This window comes from Macrotis lagotis, chromosome 3 (genome assembly GCF_037893015.1).
Source record: "Macrotis lagotis isolate mMagLag1 chromosome 3, bilby.v1.9.chrom.fasta, whole genome shotgun sequence".
Classification (NCBI taxonomy): Eukaryota; Metazoa; Chordata; class Mammalia; order Peramelemorphia; family Peramelidae; genus Macrotis; species Macrotis lagotis.
The window spans coordinates 183,267,615-183,273,614 of record NC_133660.1 but is presented as its reverse complement, the minus strand read 5'-3'; positions in this window follow the sequence as shown (position 1 = coordinate 183,273,614).

The following is a 6,000-nucleotide window of genomic DNA, read 5'->3' as shown; positions in this document are numbered from 1 at the left end:
TTAAATGGTATTCTGTTTCTAGTTCATTCTGCAGTATCTTGCCAGTAATATATAGAAATATTGAGGATTTATGTGGGCTGATTTTATACCTTCAACTTTGGTAAAGTTGCTGATTGTTTCCATTCATTTTCAGATAACTTTTAAGGGTTCTCTAAGTATACTATCATGTCATCTGCAAAGAGTGAGAGTTTTATGTCTTCCTTCCTAATTCTAATTCCCTCAATTTTTTTCTTTTGAATTAATTTCTTAAAAAAGATATATATGGTATATTTGGAGGAGGTCTTTGAGTCATCCATAAGTCCTTGTAACATTTCACTAATTTATAATGATTTACATAGTTTCAAACATACTATTATGTTGTCACCTTTGTATCAAAAATTGAAAACATTGTTGTATGTTGAGTCAGGATGGAAACTGATTTTTTAATATAGTATTTATGTTTTTATTCTCTTCAACAAATGTTGGTACATGTTGCAAACATACAAATATATCTAATAATTCAGGACATGCTTTCCTAGATTACTGCCTCAGTTATCAGGAAGTTATTATGCAAACTTTTTTCCAGTTTCTCAGTAGCAAAGCTCTTACTAAATTCATGTCTAAGACATATGAGCAGGGAACCTCCATCCTTTTCTATTGGGACATTGATGCTAAACTGCAAACAGACTTTTCAAGTTCTCCACATGGGGAAATGCAATTTAAGACAATCTAAGAATACATTGTGTTCCCATTATATATTTGAATATTTTCTTATGGAAAAGTAGTACAAGTAATACAACATTTAGAATGATACAAAACTGATTGAATGGCTAGAAACAAAGTTTACTTATCATTTCACTTTCATTGTTTCAGGTATCATCACAATTTCTAATGTGCATTATTCTATAATTTGGACAAAAATTTCATGGCCATAATGATTCAGGACCAGAATTAGATGGAAAAAATAGATTGCACTTGAGGAGTACTTAAAGTTCTAAAAATATCTGGAGTATCTACTTGCTGAAATGGCCTGTCTTTTTAATAGCAATGATTTCTTTTGATGATGTGTGAAAGTTCATGATGAAAAATTATAATTTCATCAAAAAATTTGAATTGACAGCAAAGAAAATGAAAATATTTATAGTGAACATAGATGCCTTGCAGAGCATTACCCATACAATTTCTGCATGGGCCATAGGAAATATATCACTAAAAGGAAGTGGACTGATAGGATAATAAGATTAATAGATAAATTATAAATAGCTAGTGTTTATGAACCCTTTTGTTTCCTCTATATAATAAAACAAAAAGAAGAAGGCTTCTAGTATTTGGGTAAATATTCTTCATAAAAACTAATGTTGGGGAAAAAACACAACTTTTGAAAAAATATTATAGAGGAATTCATATGCAAATTGAACATTTTGAAAATTGTCCTATACACAATGTGGATAGGGAATTTATCTCAAAGATGTTAATTCAGTTTGTTAGTTTCTTTTTTTCTTGCACCAGTCTGGTTTTTTTTTTTTTTGCATTTTCATGGTAGTCATGGTGTGAAAGAAAACATAGACTTAAAAATAGAACAAGGAAGAAAGTAAAAAAAGTAAGCTTCAATCTGCATTCAGACACAATCATTTCTTTCTCTAAGGATAGATATCTTTCAACAAGTCTATCAGAGTTGTCTTGGATCATTGGATCATTCCATGCTGACTCATTCTTCCTTTTTCTTGTGTCTTTTATATGAGATAATTTATCCCAATCTCTCTCTCTCTCCCAGTACATTCACAGCTGATCATCTTACAATATTGCTCTTACTGTGTGCACCGTAAATTTCACTTTGTTTCAGCTCTTGTAACCAATTGCAGGTTTTTTAGAGAGTATACTGCTCATCATTTACCACAACAGGATAGTATTCCATCACAATCACATATGACAAATTTTACCAATTGATGGGCATCCCTTCACTTTCTAACTCTTTGCTCCAGAAGAGCTGAAGTAAATATTTTTGCACACATAAAGTATTTTCTTTTTTAAAGATGTCTTTTGGAATAAAGACCTGGTAATTGCATTACTAGAAAAATGCATGGTTTCACATCCCTTTGGGCATATTTCTAAACTGCTATATAGAATTAATGATTAAGTTTGCAAACAACATCATCAGTGCATTAATGTATCCTATTTTCCCACTTCCAACATTTGTCATTTTTCTATTCTGTCCTGTTAGATAATATAACTATGAGACTGTACCTCAGAATTGTTTTAATTTGCATTTCTTCAATATATATTGAATTAGAACATTTCTTTATATGACTATAGAGAATCTTGATTACTATCTGAAAACTGTTCATATTTTTGATTATCAGTTGGGGGAATGGATCTTTCTTTGTATAAATTTGATTCAGTTTTTTAAGTGTTTGAGAAATGAGACATTTATCAGACAAATTCAAAATTTTTTTTCATGGTTACTTTTGCTTATTGTAATTTTCTTCATCTTATCAGCACCTGTTTATTCTTTTCTCTTATCCCCTTCTTCTCTGATTTTCTTATATTGGCAAGATAGATTTCTATGAACAAATTGAATATATGTGTGTTATTTGCTCTTTGAGGAAATTCTATAGAAAGCAAAATTAATCCACCATTCCTTTTTCTTGTGTCTTTGATTTGAGATAATTTATCCCAATTTACCCCTCTCTCTCCCAGTACATTCTTCTCTCTCTCTCTCCCCTTTATACTCAACTCACTCCTGTGCTCTTTGTCTACATATATATTACTTCTAAGTGCCCTAATAATGAGAAAGTTCTTGAGTTTCAAATATCATCTTTCTATATTTAAATGTAAACAGTTTTACCTTGAGCTCCTATTGATTTCCCTTTCCTGTTTTCATTTTTGTGCTTGTCTTGAATCCTGTATTTGAAAATCAAATTTTTTATTCAGCTTAACTCTTATCATCAACAAAGTTTGTAAATCCTCTCTTTCATTGAATATTCATCCTTTCCTCTGAAGAATTATGGTTGGTAGGTAATTCTGGGTTGTAATCCAAGCTCTTTTGCATTTTAGAATGTTATCTTTCAAGTGTTTTTTTTTAAGTTTTTGCAAGGCAATGGGGTTAAGTAGCTTGACAAAGGCCACACAGCTAGATAATTATTAAGTGTCTGAGGCTGGATTTGAACTCAGGTACTTCTGACTACAGGGCCAGTGCTCTATCTACTTTATTTCTCCATATGAATTTGCTTACATTTTTTCTAACTTGTTAAAGTGATTTTTTTGGAATTTTGATTGGTAGGTCACTAAACAGGTAGTTTAGTTTTGGTAGAATTGTCATTTTTATTATATTAGCTCTACCTATCCATGAGCAGTTGATATTTGCCCAGTTATTTAAATCTGATTTAATTTGTGTGAGAAGTGTTTTATAATTGTTTTCAAAAAGATTCTGAGTCTGTCTTGGCAAATAGACTCCCAAATATTTAATATTGTCTGAATGGGATTTCTCTTTCTAGCTCTTCCTGCTGTTTCTTGCTAGACATATATAGAAAAGTTGAGGATTTATGAGGGTTTATTTTATAACCGCCAAGTTTGCTAAAATTGCTAATTGTTTCCAGTATTTTTTTGGATGATTTCTTGGGGTTCTCGAGGTAGACCATCATGTCATCTGCAAAGAGTGAGAGTTTTGTCTCTTCCTTCCCAATTCTAATTCCTTCAATTTCTTTTTCTTCTCTAAATGCTGATGCTAACATTTCTAATACAATATTGAATAGTAGTGGTGATAATGGGCACCCTTGTTTCACCCCTGATCTTATTGGGAATGCCTCTAGCCTCTCCCAATTGAATATAATGCTTGTTGATGGTTTCAAATAGATACTACTAATTAATTTGAGGAACATTCCATTTATTCCCACACTCTCTAGTATTTCTAATAGGAATGGATGCTGTATTTTGTCAAAAGATTTTTCAGCATCCATTGATATGATCATATGATTTCTGATAGTTTTGTTGTTGATATAATTGAGTATACTAACAGTTTTCCTAATATTGAACCAACCCTGCATTCCTGGAATAAATCCTACTTGATCATAATTTATTATCTTAGTGATGACTTGTTGTAATCATTTTGCTAAGATTTTATTTAGGATTTTTGCATCAGTATTCATCAGTGAAATAGGTCTATAATTTTCTTTCTCTGTTTTAACTCTTCCTGGTTTAGGTAACAGTACCATATTGCTTTCATAGAAAGTGTTAGGCAGAGATCCATCTTTCCCTATTTTTCCAAAGAGTTTATATAGGATGGGAACCAATTGTTCCTTAAATGTTTGGTAGACTTCACCTGTGAATTCATCAGGCCCTGGAGATTTTTTTTTAGGGAGTTCAATAATGGCTTGTTGGATTTCTTTACTGCGATAGGTTGTTTAGGTATTTAATCTCTTCTTCATTTTACCTGGGCAACTTATATTTTTGTAAATATTCATCCATTTCACTTAGATTATCAAATTTATTGGCAGAGTTGGGAAAAATAATTTCAAATTATTAGATTAATTTCCTCCTCATTGGTGGTGAGTTCACCTTTTTTGTTTATGATACTAGCAATTTGATTTTCTTCTTTCTTTTTTTTAATCAAATTCACCAGAGGTTTATCAATTTTATTAGTTTTCTCATAATACCAACCTTTGGTTTCATTTATTAATTCAATAGGTTTTTTTGCTTTCAATTTTAGTAATTTCACCTTTACTTTTTAGAATTTCTAATTTAGTATTTAATTGGGGATTTTTTATTTGTTCTTTCTCTAATTTTTTAATTGCATTTTTAGTTCATTAATTTCCTCTTTCTGTAATTTATTCATGTAAGCATTTAGAGTGATAATATATCCCCTGAGAGTTGATTTGAATGAATGCCATAGGCTTTGGTACGTTGTTTCATTATTATCATTATCTAGGATAAAATGGTTAATTCTTTCTATAATTTGTTTTTTGTTCCACTCATTTTTTAAAATGAGATTATTCAGTTTCCAATTTGCTCTGGGTCTATATCTCCTTGGCCCTGTATTGCATATGACTTTTATTTCATTGTGATCTGAGAAAGATGTATTCACTATTTCTGCCTTTCTGCAGTTGATCATGAGGTTTTTACATCCTAGTACATGGTCAATTTTTGTATAAGTTGCATGTACTGCAGAGAAAAAGGTACATTCCTTTCTATCCCCATTCAGTTTCCTCTATAAGTCTACCATATCTAATTTCTCTAGCAAACTACTTACCTCCTTAACTTCTTTCTTGTTTATTTTATGATTTGATTTATCTAGATCTGATATCAGGAGGTTGAGGTCTCCAACTAGTAGAGTTTTGCTCTCTATGTCTTCCTGTAGTTCTTTCAGCTTCTCCTCTAAGAATTTGGGTGCTGTCCCACTGGGTGCATATATATTCAATATTGAAATGACTTTATTGACTATGGTACCTTATAGCAGGATAAAGTTTCCTTCCTTATCTCTTTTAATGCTATCTATTTTTGCTGCTGCTTTGTCTGAGATTGTCTGATATTTTTACTTCAGCTGAAGTAAAATACATTTTGCTCCAACCTTTTACCTTTACTCTGTATGTATATCAATGCTTCAAATGAGTTTCTTGTAAGCAGCATATTATAGGATTCTGGTTTTTAATCCACTCTGCTATTTGGTTACATTTTAAGGGAGAGTTCATCCCATTCACATTCAAGGTTATGATTACTTCTTCTTTATTGCCCTCCATGCTATCTTCCCTCTGTTGGTATGTTCCCCCTTCCCCCTTTTATCCATATTCCCCAGTATTTTGTTTCTGAATACCACCCCCTTCAGTGTGTTTGCTCTCCTATATCACACCCTCCCCTTTCTTTCCCCTTTCCCTTTTTCCCTTTTCCCTTCCCTTCCTTTTATTATTCCCCCCTTTACCTCCACTCCCCTTCCCTTTCTCTGTTCCCCTGCTTCCCTTTTCCCCTTTTAATACTTGGAAGGTTAGATGTTTTATAAGTTAATGGAGTATGTGTAGGTTGACTTTAAAC